The sequence below is a fragment of the Hipposideros armiger genome, unplaced genomic scaffold (assembly GCF_001890085.2).
Source record: "Hipposideros armiger isolate ML-2016 unplaced genomic scaffold, ASM189008v1 scaffold_929, whole genome shotgun sequence".
Lineage (NCBI taxonomy): Eukaryota > Metazoa > Chordata > Mammalia > Chiroptera > Hipposideridae > Hipposideros > Hipposideros armiger.
Window position 1 is genome coordinate 369,873 of NW_017732279.1, and position 17,931 is coordinate 387,803.

Consider the following 17,931-nt stretch of genomic DNA (forward strand, 5'->3'; position numbering starts at 1 on the left):
GAAAGCAAAACTCTCCTGGTAAAAGACCTGACCAGCATGAATTGAAGGTAACTACAGTCTGCTCCAAAAAGCCCACCTCCAACTGTTCCTTGATAAAGGTTCCCAGGGAGGAGGCTGCACGCCTGTGGTTTCAATAATTTCTGCCATTTAGGGATGGGAGTCTTTTGTCAGATGTTTGCAGCTTTTATACCGGTTCCACATACAACAGAATGTCATTAATGTCATCCATCGTTGCCCTTCAAATTCCAGGGAGAACATGATTTCTAACAAAGTTGTTTGTTTCTACATCAAGGTGAGTTGAAGGAATTTTTATGATGTTTTGAAACCAAGAGTTTTGGGCATGTGCCTATCACATAATTTTGGGGCCATGAACAAAAGTGGAGGTGATATTTTAGCAAACTTTCAGTTAACCCTTTTCCTTTCTCATTTGCAAGTTCAGGTACGTTCCATTGCATGGCATTAGGCTATTTCTAAATAGCATTTAATGCTAATTGCAAAATTCAGGCGATCCCAGCAATGTTGCTTTTATAATGTAGGCTATCTGAATGAGAACTTGGTCAACCTGCATGTTTTGCCTATTTTTTATCTCATCAAAATGTGCAAGTGGGAAAGTGGAGCTAATAGCTTCGAGAAGAAGAGATTTCTTGGAGTTGGGTGGTATTGGGCTTTCTGTGACTTCTCTTCAGCTGTAATGCAATTTCCCCATATTCCAAACACTTTATCTCACAGGGAAGCACTGAGTAGTAAAAAGTGACTTTGCCACATTCTTTGGGTATTTTTGTTCTGTGAGGAAAATGGACAGGGTATCTAGCTCACTGCTGTACCCACATCCCTCAGCGTAACTCGCACTTAATTATGGCATTTAGTAATACTTGCTGAAAGATTGACATATACATGAACAGAAGCTCTTGTAGAGACACTACAAAAATTAAACCACGCTGCCTGTACTGGAGGGTACAGACGCATAAGCCAATACCTATAAGATGTACATGTTGTGGGAGAAATATGGATTCATCTAGGATTCTGCCATTGATGTCTGAAAAAAAATGGTGAATTGATATTCAGCAATAATATTATCTTACATTTGTATGGTTCTCTATGAAACACACCATCTTATTTGATCCTCACAGTTATATTATGAGTTTTTTTGGGTAAATCCCATGTCATGTTATGTGAATGGCATTTAAGGGAACTTGGGTTATTTCCCTAAGGTCAGGTAGCAGTTATTCAGGTCCTCGGAACTCTTTCTCAGTGCTCTTTCTGGTCTACTCTTGTCTTCTCAAAGTCTCACTGGGAAAGGGAGGGTGAAGGCTCTAGAACACAGGGATGAGACAGCAAAATCATTTAGTTACAGGTAGTCATTTCTAAACAACATTCGGATAAAATGCATTCAAAATTTTCAGAATACTCATCCTTATAGAGGACTGTAGATTCATTAACAGAATTTAGACCATGTTTCAAAAATGTTAAAAGAGAGATACTAATGGAAACATGATTTTAAGGCATACATGCCAAAATGTTAATTACCAACCTTTGTCAAATACTTTAAAACTTAAAGATCTTTTCAATCAATTATCTCATTTGGTTTTCACAGAAGTCACATAATCAGGACATGTTGGAACTGTGCTACACATTCAGTTGATTCTACGTCCTATGTTCTTTTCACATCTAAGCTAATTGGCAAAACCTCCTGAAGGCCTGGTGCTATTGCCAATGTGGTTTTTAACCGTGGCTAAATCCCCACCTGGGCCCATTCAACTTTTGGTTGCTCCACAGACACTTCCTGCACAGCGGCTTTCTGCAGGTAGCTCTCCAATTCCATCAGTGACAGGGCGCAACAATGTGACTTGATGAGTCCAAATCTATCCCATACAATGAAAAAGTGTTCACTCAACATTTACTGAATATTTGCTATATGCCAGATGCCATGTTAGATGCTGGCTTTGTTTCATACTGAGTAAAAGACATAGTCTGGGCTCTCAACCAGATTACCAACCACACAACAGTTTCTTCATCTTTCTATATAAACAAGAGACCACAAGGCCACTATTAGAAAATGTCTTTGCAAGATTTCAAAAGAATGAATTTGTGGATGTCATAGTGGTTGATATTATTATTAGATTGTTTATCGTCTAAAATACTTGTGGCAAGAATTCAAAGTTAGCCTGCAGAAGACTATTTTACTTAAAGTTACAGTTTAAGGTGATGCTGTCTTTTGCAATTCTTTGGGCAACTCTTTTTTTTCCATTGGTAAAAATAATTTCTTTTGGCTTCCCAAGAGTTTCTGTAACTGCAGGATGGATACCATTATTAGTCTCAGGATTTGTTTCTCAAGCAGATGATCTGGTTTAAGGCTATTCAGTAACCTCCACTTTTCCAACTGCTGGCAACTTGATTTTGTGATATTTCTCCTGGTACCCTTTTAAAGATATACATTAACATCTCAAGTCCCATTTTGAATGTTTATTGGAAAGAAGGTGTGAGGACCCCGGCCCGGACTCTAGGCCAGATGGGCTCATTTAGATACACCAGCCTTTAGGAATAAGAGCAAGCCACACTTCAGCTGCTTCAGCTAAACATAACAGAGTATCCTGTTAAGACACCAGAGCGTGGTAATAACAAGTGGAAACTTAATGTTACAAGAACTGGGTACAGTAAAAGCTTAGATTTATAAGAAATGGGTTGCAACAGTAAAATTTTATAGAAGTAGTTTTGTCACAACTGGCTTGGAACATTTCACAAGAGCTAACTGCTCTTTTTGCTTCTGTACACCTGCTTTGCTTCTGCTTTTGCCCAAAACCCCAAAAATCAAGCCCTATAAAACTTCCACCTGCCAAGACCTCGGGGCCGTTCTCTTCTTGCAGAGTGAGGCGGACGCCAGGCTTGGCTCAATAAAGCCTTTAAAACAAAAAAACTCAGTCTCTCAGGTCTTTATTAACAAACAAGGACCTAACAGAAGTAATGTAAAGGGAGAAACATGGGCTTCAGAGCCAGTCAGAGAGGATTCCGAACCTCAGTTCTATAGATGAGTATTTCTGTTTACTTTGGGGAGTCAGTTAGCTTCTCTGGGCCTCAGTTTTTTCATTAGTAAATAGTGGAAATATTTTCTGCCCCTAGATTTTATTCAGATTTATAAAGCAAATATCAAAATAGTTATATAGCAAAATAAAAATTAAGCGTTTATTATAATCTTTTTCACAGCTGTCTCTCTGAAATTTTACTGGTCTTTATAATGATAGATACTGGCAATTCTTGTGAGTCTGGACTACCGAGGTAACCAGTATAGCAGATTGCTGCTTTCACTGCATGATGCAGCCAGAGAACTGAATCCTGAGGCTGATCTCCTCAGAGGAGACAAAGCACCAAAACATGTATGTTCTTCAGTTGAAGCATCCTTTGCTTATATACTTACATACTTTCAGTAACCCTGCTTTACCTACTGACTTTTGTGCAGCTAAAGTGAATACTGATTACTCGTTATTATATTTACCTGATTAATAAATATGCTCAATTCATTGATTAAAACATCCAATAAATAAAGTTTTCAAGAACTGTGTTTTTTGGCAATATTGAACATTTAAATGCTTTGATGTGAGTTATGAAGCAGTGAAAAGAGGATTCTTGCTTGGTTTTTAACCAATTTTCATAGGATTGCCTGATTCAGTGGAACTTTTTGAAATGAGAACATTTACTCCTTCATGTGCCAGTGCTCATAACACACTGTTTTAGCACGCGGTTACCTTGAAAAGTGAGAACTATTTCTTTAATGCATGCTTTTTAATCATCTGTCATGTGCTAGGAGCTCTGCTGGGCACAGCGGAAATTGTGCTGAGTGAAAACTAACACGGTGGCACCAACTAAAGTAGAGGCTGTGAGGAACTCTCCTATCAGATGGGTTTCGGAAGCATCACCCCATCCTCCAGACCAACAGCAGCTGAGCCAGAGGTGGAGACACTTAGTGCAAGCTTGGTCACTTACGGTGTCTCTCTTGGATGTTTGAAAATCTAATGAATCATCAAAAGTTGGGGCTCATTGAAGCTAAGCCATATTCATATCACCCAAAGAGGAACACACATGGGTCCAGCGAGACACCTGGAGTTGCCTGATCTTTATCTTTGGTTTTGTCAAGCTAACTGTATCATACTTGCCCTAGATCCACTCTTGTGTTTAAGCTGAGTCAAGGTAGTCAGTTCTTTGTAATCCCTTCCCCCCATATATTATATTGACCAATATAATATTGCAAATACATAATATTATAGCTATTAAATTGACCAATATATTCTATAAAGTAGAATATACTGATTAATAATAAATCAAAGTCTATCATGGATGACCATGTTCCGCTCTGCATTTATTGGTTAAGTAATTTTAATTTGATCACACTCATCCTTTAAGATGGTTTATAAACTTTTTTTTTTAATTCTCATTTCCTGTGTTTTTAGTTCTCTATATGCCTACAGTGATGTGCTAGGCCTCATGGGAGTTGCAAACCTGGCTACTGCCATATATACTCATATGTTAGGAAGCTCACTGTCCTTGCAAGTTCAAAGCTACTTCAAACTTAGAGGGATAAATGGGTACAAAGCTCTTTGCGGTGACTTGAATTTCATTATAAGTAGGAACTTGGTATTCTCCTAAAGTAACGTCAAGGTCTTGGAAGCATATAAGTCCCGCAATGCTTTAAATATTGCAGTAAGACATTATTCATTGACTTTATATTAATATCAACCTTATATGGATACTCCATAGCCCCCTCACCTACTCTGTTTTTCTCCATAACATTAATTACAATATGACTTCTATATGCATCTTGTGTATTATATATCTCCACAAGCTGGATTGTTAGCTGCAGAGGAGCAGGGACTTTGTCTGGTTTGTTCCTGTCTTTATCATCAGCACCTGAACTATACCTTATCTGTCTTAACTACCCGATCACCATCTGTTGAAGGATAAATGAATAGATAGAGCAAACATACACTAAGATGGTTAGGTGCATAGATTTTGGCAGTAACCAGACTTGGGTTTAAATATTAGTGTTTAATGCATTAGCTGTATGAATTGAGCACAACTAGTTTGCAACTGTAAGACTCAGTTTCCTCATCTGTAAAACGGGTGTAATAATTCAGTGATTCTTTTGACCAGTGATTTAATACAACATGGTTCTGCAGTTGGTTCATTGTAAATACATGATAAATGACAGATACTGTTATTTAGATACTAGATTTGTGAGTCCTCAGAATATAATATGCTGCTCTTTTTCTTAATTCTCCCCAACAAAAACTGGTGTTTTGCATAGGTTTTATTTTTGGTTTTAATTTCAGTTTTTGAATGGCTAATGAAGTACAAATATTTTCCTTTTTTGCTCTTTATAACTATAATTCAACATTGCAATTATGTCTGTAGACTTTAAATTTATTTTTCTTTTGATAAGAATCAAGAAATCTCATAATGAGTCTCATAATGAGGCTGAAGAATTGAATATACTGATTTTGAACTAGTTTCATGTTTAATTTTTTTTGTTAATCAGATGAATTCTCTAAATTTACTACCATTAATAGAAACTTACAGATGAATTGTGTGAATGGATAAATACTTTAAATGCTAAAATATTTGTATTTTTTTTCCTAACAATAAAATGTAGTTTTATTTTAAGTGAAAAAGGGTAACATATCTCTATGGTAATAGCATGACTCTTCAACCATAAGAAAATCTATGCTTATTGAGAGGTTTTCATGTATTTATCCAACAAATATGACACACTATGCAATGTAGCAGATCCCTGACCTCATATAGCTTATGATGTAACAATCTCTGAACTCTCTTGTGATCTTGCATTATTTGCAGCATCCAAAAGAGTGCAGTGTATGCAATTGGTACCCAAACACTGTTACCACCAATGCCCAAATGAAGAGTTTGCTGTGGTCAAGTGAAATGAGGAAAGAGTATTTTATCCACAAGCCATACTCATTGATGGAATGGGTGTGATTTAATGTAGTGCTACATATTGATGCTAAATATTATTTACCCATACTTTTGAGTTATGAAGTTTTTTTTCCAGTTCTCTAGTACTATGAAAATACTTCCAGGAGATGCATTCATTCAGCTCACAAATATTTATTCATTCCTCAGCATATCTATGGCATCATGCTAGATTATTTTTATCTAGTTCTCTTGGAGCCCTGAGCTGTCATGCAAGAAACCCTGTCCTCTGGCAGGACAGATCTTTCTGAGACCAGTCTAAGTGGAGCAGCAGTGGGCTCAGCTGTACCCAGCCTTCCATCCATTGCCTCCAAGACGTTGCTCATGTGACTGACCATCTTGTCGCCTTCAGACTAGCTGTGACGCGTGATGCCAGTCAAATGCCACTGAAGTGACCCCAGTTTATAGCACGTGGAAAAAAAATACCACCGAACAGGTCTTGCCTGAATTTCTGACCTATAAAATAATTAAATATAATAATATTTTTGTTTTTTCCAGCTATTAACTTTTTCAACATTTTTCTTAGGCAACAATAGATAACTGGAATATGAATAGTCATCCAAATTAATATATATTGTAAATATGATAATTGGAAATGGATGGAGAGATATAGCAGTCTAAAAGAGATTATAACACATAGCTCTAGTAGGATGTCCATGATTTTTAAAATTCTTTGTCCATAATGAACATCATGCTAGTAGTATGTATTTTAGAGTGGGATGATTGATAATAGGTTACAAGATTACTAAAAGTAGCACCTAAATTGAAAGGGAAGATGAAAGCTAACATAATCATAATTTTATCTAAACCATTTCTGTTAACTCACATTGAAAAGGTACTATACTATCTATTTACTGCCATAGAGTGGCCTCTTTTAAAATAATTTTTTTAAGCTGAGCCATCCTCCCATCTGTTGGCAGCTCAGTGGCAGCTCAGCTTGGTCCAGGAATCAAACTGGTGACCCTGTTGCTCAGAGCTCACACTCTTGAGTGAACTTTTAACCAACTGAGCCACTCAGCTGGCCTTAAGAATTTTTTTTTAATTCAATAATTTCAGAGATAGAAACTGTATCAAAGAAGAGATTTATTAATAATATATTTAAAACACACCAATTATTAAGCTACCACCATGTTTCAGAACAAAATAATAAGTATCTTATAGCCATTGCTCCTTTAAATGTATTTAAAGCACTGGTATTTTGAGTTGGTAAGATTTAACTGAGTTTCTCCTACTTTTCTAATACTTTAAAGACTTAGAATGGTGGGTTAGTAATTGTCTCAAGACTGAAGATAATTTGCAGGTGGAAAATCAAATTCACATCTGGCTCTTTGATTCCTATATCTTCCCTGAAAACAAGTACATTATTATTATTTAAGAGGGATATAAAGATTATGACCATTATGACCTGGGACTAGGGTTTTTGAACAGTAACTGAAAAAAAAGATTTAAGTTGTTGTATTGCCATTGAGAACCAATAAAGGGCTTTATTTTTTTGTTATGTCTATCAATAAAATGGTCTATTTTACTTGAACCCTGAAGATGAAAATGTGGCTTTCAAAACTACTGAGACACTCACAGTTGCTCACACCCCTGAGGTTTCCTAAGCAGCTTTACATCACTTGTTTCTTTAACATAAGAAAAACCTTGAATAAGATCTGAAATAAACAATACACCAGGAACTCAAAAGAAAGGCAAACCAAATAAACACTCTGTAATTGAAAAAATACATACATATATATATATATATTCGTATCTCATATCTATGTGTGTATATGTATGTCTATATATATATACACACATAGATATGAGATACGAATATATATATTGGCCTGCATAGAGCAGACTACTGCAATATTTTCTTGATGGTGAATATCAAAAAGTTTCTCCAATTCTATTTGACTTTAAGCACATTTGAACACACATTTAACCTAATTCAATGTATTCTATAAAAACTATTTTACCAGTTATATGAAAGGGAAGACATAACTAAACTATCAACAAGTTCTGATATTGGAATCTCTTGGTACAGAGATCGAGGATTGATTTTATTAAATATGACAAATTTTAATTTGATTTGTGGTAAAGTTCAATGGATCTGGCCTTCCTTAATGACCTGTCTTTAGGAGGCAGGGACATGTCTAATAACACTTTTTTGTAAGTTTCCTACTTGGGCTGCTTATTACCAAGCTTGATTTTAAAGTACTTTTTCGAGACAACTGTGGTAGAATCTTTTCTATTGCCAGAGACAACCTCTAAGCCTGTGCTGTCAAAAGTCAAAAGACTAAAATGAAACTTGTGGTAGAACCAACTTGTTTCATCTTTGGTTCTTTCTGTTGGGTCTTCGGAAAAGTCATGACACATGTTTGCAACAGATGGCTCTTTGTTCACTTTTGGAAGTACTAGAGTCATTCGCATCTATGTTATTGCTGTCATTTGACAGCTGACAGTTCTAGCTTCATTCTAAAAAAAAAATGAGCAATTTGATTGAGTTCTGGAGATTTTACAAGTTGAAGATGGAAGACCAAACTGTGCATTTTTGCCATATTTTACTGTTTTCCTTCCATAAAGGGAAGAACATGCATCAAGCTTGTGAAAAGTTGCATAAAGTTTACGGTGACAATGCTCTACAAGAACGTCAGTACCAATGATGGTTCACAAAATTCTGTGCTGGCAATTTTGATCTCAATGACACTCCTCGGTCAGGGTGGCCCACCGAGGTTGATGATGACAAAATAAAGGCATTGATCGAGTCAAACCCACATTACATGACATGAGAGATTGCAGAAACATTGAACATCCATCATTCAAGCGTTCAAAACCACCTGAAGAAGCTGGGATATGTAAGCAAGCTCGACATTTGGGTTCTGCATGAACTCAATGAAGTTCATTTGATGGCACGTTTAAACATCTGCAATGTGTTCGTTAAACGTGAGGGAAACGATTCTATTTTAAAGTGACTGATAACTGGTGATGAGAAGTGGATTGTTTATAGCAATGTGGTGTGCAAACGGTCTTGGTCCCGACGTGATGATTTGCCTCAAATGACATCGAAAGCAGACATTCATCAGAGGAAGGTTATGCTCTCAGTGTGGTGAGATTTTAAAGGTATTGTGCTTTTCGAGCTCCTACCAGGGAACCAAACACTCAATTCGAATGTGTACTGTTGGCAATTGGACAGTTTGAACAAATCCATCATCCAGAAACGTCCAGAGCTCGTTAATTGTAAAGGAGTTGTGTTCCATTGCAACAACGCGAGACCACACACAAGTTTGATCACCTGCCAGAAATGATTGGAGCTTGGATGGGATGTGTTGCCACACCCACCATACATGCCTGACCTTGCTCTGTCAGACTTCCACTTTTTTCGCTCTCTTCAAAACTCCCTGCGTGATATAACGTTCAATTCAGATGAGGTTATAAATCAGCACCTTGTTCAGTTTTTTGCAAATAAAGACAGGTCCGTCTATGAACGAGGAATTGTGAAGCTCACTGAAAGATGGCAAAAGGTTATTGAACAAAATGGGCAACATATCATGGATTGATCTTTGTTCTTTATATAAATAAATGAGCTTTGAAAAACATAGACAAAATACATCATGACTTTTCCGAAGACCCAATATTATTTGGAAGTCTCATACATGGTTCTCTGTAGTAAGAAAACATGACTTTTAAATGCAAAGACTTTAACTTTCAAGTGACCTTTTTACCATGGCAGATAGAAGAAACACAGAAGACATCTCTTGTTAAAGTTGTCAAGAATGTTAGAAACAGTGCAACCAGTATTCATTTGTTAAATAGCAAAAAATAGTGTCCCAGGAAAATTTTTCATGAGTCCTATTACCACACAATATTTAAAAATTGGCGTGACTGATTACCTAATATAATACATATAATTTCTACTTTAAATAAAGGTACATATTTATCAAGTGGCTTAGAAAAAAGAGAACTGAGGTTGGGAAACTATATAGCAAAGATATAATAGTATACCATGCGCCATAATGCTGCTGGTGACTGTGCTTTTTGCCATGGGTGGAAAAGGTGAATGTTGACCTAAATGTGTGTGGGGTAACTGGGTAACTCTAAGAAAAGTGCTGGTTATTTTGTTTAGACAGCTGTAGAAATTCATAATTTCTTAATTAAACACAGTAACACGAAGTGTCCAGATAAGCAATTGAAGCAGCGAGTATGGAATTGTAAGGTATTCGGACAAATAAATGTGGGGTGACTCTCCTCTTACAGATTGATTACATTTGACACATTTAAAAGGCAGGTGCACAGGCCTTTCTTATCACTGAGTAATATGTGTAGTGTGATAGAAGTTTCATGTGGTGAGGGAAAGTCTATGGACTCTGGAGGCAGACAAATTATGTTTGAGGTTTGGCCAGGATCTCATTCTGATGAGCTGTGTGATCTGGAGGGTAGAAGAGTTGAGGAGAATTTTATCAAGGGACTATTCACAAAGAGGTGGACAGAGTTTAGGAAACCCAGCAAGGGATAGTGCAGTACTCTCAGATTCACAGCAGGGGAGCCCTTAACCTATGTCTGAAGGGATGGGGAAGAAGCAAATTGGCAGAATTCTGAGAGGGCTGCCTGACAAGTGGTCTATCATAGAGGGTCACAGCCAAGTCACTGTAACCCAGTAGGAAGTGACTTGGGGAGAATAAACACTCCGACCTCACTCTTCTACCGCTAGCCCTCCAGCCATTCCTCCATTGGACAAATCAAACCAAAGGCAGAGGGTAAAGAAATGCATTAAAGCAGGTTTTTAAAGGTCAGCTGCTCAGCAAGATGGAGAACACAAAAGAGAGACCAAGGAAGGGAATGGAGTGTCCCCAGCACTGAAACCCATGTCTGTGGACATTAGATCACCAAAGAGAAATTCTCTTATCATTCAACTCCAATGGCTTGTATGTCTGTATCTTGGAATTCTTTGCAGCATGCGCTCCATCTTGACAAAATCAGAAAAAGGAAATTACTGAATCCACCATGTTTTCCTTTTCAACTTAGTTGCCAGCAGGAAACCCCTCAGTAATAAGAATGCAACAATAGTAACTATGTTAGCAATAACTATAATTAATTTGTTTCCTGTTTCTCTTCATGCCTTTCTTTTTTTTTTCCCCCAATTTCCACAGCTTAACTGCCCTTTAAGCCAGTGGCTATATACTCACACTAACTGAATGAAATTATAGCTCCACTGCTTACTAACTGTGTGATCTTGGACCAATGACTTAGACTTGTTAAATCTTAGTCTGTTTATATGAAAAATGAAGGTATCTTGATATGTCTTAGGATGTTTTCATGAAGACCTATAGGAGGCACTCAATAAATGTTAGTTAGCAATTATAGCTTCTGGGGAGATTTTCATAGTAACAATTCATAAATAATAATTTATATGAACTTTTTATTTATATAGATAATAAATTATGATATAACCACCGTTTCTTAACTGAACATGACAATAATATCTTTCTCACAGTATTGTTATGAATACCAATTGAGATAAGGCATGGAGAGTTCTTGGTAATCTGCAGCATACCCATAAAGACTAGCTCATGTCATTGTTATTATTTGTAGTATTAGATTCTCCCCTTTGTCAGTAATTCTCTCCAGTGGGAGGAGTGGGCTGGCTGAGCTTTGATTGTGTCTCAAATGGTCGAGCACAATGTGTCTTATATCTGAAACACCAAAAGAAGGAGTTCAGTCTGTTCCCACCTCGTTAGCTTCCACTCTAGGCAATGAGAAGTTTGACCAAAAAAGAGAGAATGAATTAGTGACATCTCTTTGCAGTCTGAGAATGAGGATTGTAAAAATAAAGAAATGAGGATAATGTTTTATAAATGTACTTATCCAAAGATCCTTTTAATAGTTAGAACTAAGAAAAGCAAGGTACTTTTCCAAGGTTATATTTTAGGTGATTACACCAGCAAAGGAAATGATAAAGGACAACCTAAGAAACAGCAGGATAACAAGGACATTTTGTTGGCATAGATATTAAAGTCCAGTAGCAAAGTTGTTATGATTTACTATTTCCCATTAATGGAAGTACTAAAATATGTATATGTTATTTATAATGTATACAGATCTATATAGTTTGTAAGCTCCAAAGAGAACCCATGTATTTTAGAAGGAGAAAATCCTGGAGTATATCTATCGACTCTGAAATACCCTTTCCCTCAGATCCTTACTATTATGTATGTAACCCTGCCAAAAATACCTAAGCATGTCTTTGAGACATAACACAGGTGTGTGTGTGTGTGTGTGTGTGTGTGTGTGTGACACATGCTTCCATGTGCCATTGCAATGCTGTTACTCTACAAATCTTAAAATTTGGGAAGATTTAGGAGTTTTTATGAGCTGGATAAATACAGAATATAATTCTAGAGCTGTATTTCAGTTTGAGGTCTTTTAACATGCATATTTGCAGTTTATCATGTAAGAGCTTCTCGGAGTGGTAGAATTGCAATGGAGCTGTTTCAGGAGCTCTTGGCTCTAGTCCCATTGCAGTCATAGATGAACACTGTGACCATGGACAGAATCATTTCACTTCCCTGGATCTCAGTTTATACATCTGTAAAGCATTGAGATTGAGCTCTGTGATCTCCAAAGCCCTTATGAGAGGTAGTTTTATGATTTCGTGTGAGTTAATTATTGAGGTCTTTTGTGGTCAAGTTTGCATCATTCAGCAATAAAGAAGAATGACCTCTGCTCCAAAATTAGAATATTCTGTAACTTACTCGAAATAGATGAAAATATTCTAGGGAGAATAATGACTACATCACTTAATCTAGGCTCTAAACTGAAACATTCTAAACAAAGCCTATTTACCATTTCCTTAAATGTTTCCCTTGTTCAAAACCAAATCAGGACTGAGACTCATTATCCCCTGTAGCTCAAAGCTCCATAAAGCTGTGGGTGCTTTGATTAATGCCTTGACTGTCGTCTGACAAAGTCTTCAGATCTGCCTCTGCTCCTTGTCAGCACCAGTGACAAAGCCTGGTTTCTCTTACACAGAGAGTGGATTTTAAAGAAAGGCATGGTAGCATCTTTCCCTTTGCTTAGATTTCTTTTGTTGCACGTTGTAGCTCACTTCCCTGTGTGAGGTCATTGGCCTGTGTTCCAACTTTAATTCCCTCACAGATGTTAAAGAGACTAATAATATCCCCAGGGCCTGTCTCAGACAGAAGAGCACAGGACACAGAGGCTGTCTTTGAATCTTTTAACCTCCCTTTCCAGAACCATCACCAAGTGCCTAGCTTGTGCCCCATTCTCTCAAGCTTAGATTTTGATACTGTGTAATCTGTTAGCTGGCAAGTATTTAAGATGGTACTCACTTAAGGGGGTCTGCCTTATGGTAACATATTTTCAATGTTAAAAAACAAACAAACAAACAAACAAAAAAACCTTAGAACCAAAAATTAAAGTGAATGCCATTTACAAAAATAAAAAGTATCTTCAGGACAGGAGCTTACCCTCACCTGCAAACTGTGGGAGTTTGGTTGTTTATAAATGAAACTCCATCATGCATTGCTTGAGAGCTGCTCTCTATAACTGAGATTGCTACCAAATAAATAAGTATTTCAGAGCATTAAATATTACCTGAAATAGTCTGAATCAGTTAATACAGTTCAAAATATATGATTATTTCAGATGCATCTTATCTAAGTAAAACAAACAAACAAACAAACAAACAAACAAAACCTCTGTTTTTCCTCTATACAAAATAAGTATACAAGGTACATGTACTAAGGATGCTTTCTTCAGTTTTCAACATGATTTGATTTTCAGCTGCTGTTAGATGAAATTATATCTTTGAACTTTTTGAGGAATTTTATATCCGAAGAACAGAATGCTTGGCTTTTCATAGAAGAATGTTGCCTGTCTTTTTCTTAAAATAAAATGTTAAAGTGTCATCTTAACATATTTACTATTTTCCAGTGAAATTCGATTTTAGGGTGAGAAGTTCAAGAGACAAAAACCACTTCTGACTACACTCATCCACACAATGCCATCTTTGCATTAGGTATCCGAAATGTTCTCTTCTTGTGGAGATTGCTTATGGCTAGGTCTCTTTTCCCTGCAATGCCTCATTAGCTCTGAACACATTTTTCCCTAGATAAATTTAAAAGCCCATTCTAATTATACTTCACTGGGGTGGTCTAAATTCTTTGATCCATTCAGAAAAACAACAGAGAAAAAGATTACCTTGGGTAGCTACCATGAATGAGCATGAGGGTAACCATGGTGATTTTAAGCTTTGGGTTCGGTTACGTGGCATCTTCAACAATCCAACCTCAACACCAGGCAATAAATGGTATTCACAAGCAATCTTTCTCTTTCATCTTAAGGCTTTGGTAACTATAATATTGTTTTTGTCTTCCCTAGGCTCATTTGGTTCCTGATACCACCCTATACTATCAAGTCCTTCAAAACAGTAAATTATTTCATGGTAAGTGGACTTGCATTTTAGGATGCAATTTTGCTATCAATAGCCTTTGTGAACTTTCTGCTTGCCTGAACTCTAGCTAAGAGTTCCAGTCTGTCCTTCACATGGATGGAAGGGTTCTTCCTCTAAAACTGCCCATGCAAGACGTCCACTCCAGGTGTTTCCAAAGTTCCTTGTCCTTTATCCACCATCCTACCTAAAACGTTGTCTTTTAGTTTTCTATTTGCTATTTTTTCCATCTATTATTTTCCAGTTATATTGTTGGGATCTAGCAGATGGACTGGACAGTAAGTATCATATGGAGAGTATAGTATAAAATGATTAAATAAATGAATTGACCAGACCTGAGCTTGTCACATAAATATTTTTCCACATTTGATAGGATATAGTAAAAAGATCACAAATTCCTTCACAAATAAAATTTCTTTTCCTTCCCAGGCATGTTCCCAGTTAATTTTTCAACAAATTCTGTATTCATGACACTCAGCTTTCCTGTAACCTGTTCTTCTGTTTCTCCTCTTGATATTTTACCTCATCATTTTATTATGAAAATTATCAAACATAAACATTGTAAGAAATGCCATGGAACACCCATAGTACCACTACTTAGATTCCACAATCAACATTCTGCTTCACATCATGTATCTATTCATCTATCTACCTACCCCTCAATCCATCTTATTTTTATCAGTTTCAAAAGAAATAACAGAAATCACTACACTTTATCTCTAAACCCTTCAGCATATTTATAAGGAAGAGTTTTTGAAATGTACTTAGAAACAAACTTTTTTTAATCATAATAATTGACAACTTAATGACTTAGAATTAATTTTGAAAATGTGCAAACCCCCTTTGTGTGTATTTACCTGAGCTTAAAATGAAGATTTATGATGGGGAATAATTTTTCTATAATAACTTCTGTTTTCTTAGTAAGACATTGTTATTTGTGATGTTCATGTAATTATATGCCAGTGTAACTCAAGTATGTAATGACATTTCTCTTTGAAAGCATTTAAATAACTCAGGAAATTGCTTTACTATTCTGTTTCCTGACTTAAACCTCACTTTTGCCATGTTCATTTTATTATACAATCTGTCTCAACTCACCCAGGCAAAATACATTCCACAAAGTATAATGTGCACTGAATGTTTTACTGGTTGATAGCCATATAATTATATCCATTTTTGCATTTATATTTGTACATAGACATTTAGCATACTATATATAAAGTCATGTTTATAAATGTGCATGAATATAATGTCTGAAAAGAATTTACACATGTTTATTTTTCTTTCTTTAGTGATTTCAGTTGATTTTATAGTCAAATATTTCATGAATTATAATTTACTTTAAATATTATAAAATATTTATTAAGTAAGATGGATGGAAGACTAATAACTCAATAAAATTGTAATATGCAATTAGTTTGATTAGAAAGTAAAAAGGAAATCAGACCTGCACCTCCAGAAATGCATTGATGTTATTTTTCAGTCCATAACACATGAGCGTATTGTCTACCAATTACAGTGAATTAATGGATTCCAAGTGACTACATAAATTCATATTTTACGGCACTGGAGAAGCTATTTTCACTTAGGTGGCACTAATATTATATTAAAACACCTTTAAGCAAATGCTCTCTTACTCCCTCACCAGTTGGTCATAGCAACTGTCACTGGCAGGAATGTGGGGTACATTACCTGGGAGGGGCTTTGCTTTGTCAATGTTTTTATTACAAAATCACTTTTTTGAGTAGAAGGATTTCTCCTCCTTCCTGTGAAAATGAGCACAGAGACCATGATCTTGTGCTGTTTGTCAGTTTCACCTACATGATTCTGTAGACATATTTTGAGGTAGTAGGGAAAGCACATTTGCTTATTTAGCACATGGACATAGGCTCTGAGAAAAGCAGAAGGAACAGGGCAAAGGGGTGAAAGGAAAAGACTGAAATAACACATGATAACAATGCTGCAAAGAGAAGTATTTTCAGAAATGCCTACTACATTTTTTGGGGAAATAAATTTTAACATGTGTACCATGGGACCTAAACGTTGACCCTAATACTATTTTGATTAGGTATCATTTGAATTAAAAGCTATGTTTTAGAGTAGCAGTGATTCTTTTATTGTACCTAAAATAATCTGATAAATTTTTTTAAGGAAATACAATATTTCTATTTTGTGTCCTTGGCATACTTATGTTAATAGGCACTCTTTAAAAACTTCTACAGTAGAAATGATTTTTCTTCCTTTTGCAACATTCCCTCCCCATTTTCAAGAAGCTAATCTCACAATTAAATGCCATCCGTTTTGTAAAACTCACATACCCTTTCTCTTCCCAGTTCTGCCTTGTTCCTGTTTTACTCTCTACCCTTCATGTGAATTTATTTATTCAGAAGGATCAAAGCAGGGTGGAGATTACACTGGAATCTGTCATTAGCTAAAGTGTACAAGATTAAACAATTATTTGGCTGCTCTAGGGGTCATTTTCTTTAACTATAAAGACTGTATCTCTAAAGACCATTTCAGTGGTTATGAAAATGGGGTGCCAGCTGGATCTCAGATAAGCATGTGAAGTCAGCCAACACCTTCCCTTTGAAAACCAAGTATCTGTTCACATCCACTACTTTATATAGTTTCTAGGGAGTCGCCTAGAAGGAGAAAACAAATTATACCACCTCTTCAATCCAAGGTCACATACATAAAATTTGTCTGGGAGCTTGGGGTAGGAAAAGAGATTAGCAGCCAGCAAAAGCTAAAGTTCTGGAAGGTACTATGGATGCCTGCAAGAGAAAATTCATTGCAAATGAAGAAGAAAAGCCAGGCAAAAAGAGAGGGCATAGGTGATTCTGAGAACAGCAGGACCACTAATTCTAGAATTCCTCTAATTCCACGTTAATTTAGCTACATGCAGGTACCTTGAAGATACAAACGGCTCTGTGTATGAAGTAAGAAATATCAGGCTCAAGTAAGCCCATCCTGAGTGCAGACACATAAAAGGTTGGTGCATTCTCTTTCTGCCAGGACCTGACAATCTACCAGAATGCTTTGTGTCTTGAGTGGCCCAATGGAATTGTAAGAATGCACGATTTCCTACTGATACAGGACCAGATGGAATGAAAAAGGTCAGCTGGGTGCAAAAGAGGCTTTACAAGAACGCTTTTTAGGCACAGAATGGCAAAAGCCAGTAATAAGTGCCAGCTTGAAATCTTGTGTGAGTGCCTAGAAGACAGCTCCTTGTGATCTGTTGTTGAAGGACATCATAAAGTTTGCAGCCGGTGTACATAGGAGTTTGGAACCCTCATAATTTGGCCATTAGTCAGTGTGTGTGTGTGTGTGTTTGTGTGTGTGTGTGTGTGTGTGTGTGTGTGTACCATACACAATGAAATATTACTCAGCCATAAAAAAAGAATGAAGTCGTGCCCTTTGTCACAACATGGGTGGCCCTAGAGAGTATTATGCTAAGTAAAATGTTAGACAAAAGATAGAGGACAAATATTGTATGATTT

General features: G+C 36.5%; 1 long non-coding RNA gene across 1 annotated transcript; it reads left to right on the top strand.

Annotated features, from left to right (window-relative positions):
* The first annotated feature begins 276 nt into the window (after positions 1–276).
* Positions 277–17,347, top strand: LOC109375332 (uncharacterized). The gene is made up of 3 exons (XR_002122547.1): positions 277–292; positions 14,362–14,425; positions 17,327–17,347. It is a non-coding gene; the product is annotated as an uncharacterized LOC109375332 (long non-coding RNA).
* The last annotated feature ends 584 nt before the right edge of the window (positions 17,348–17,931 follow it).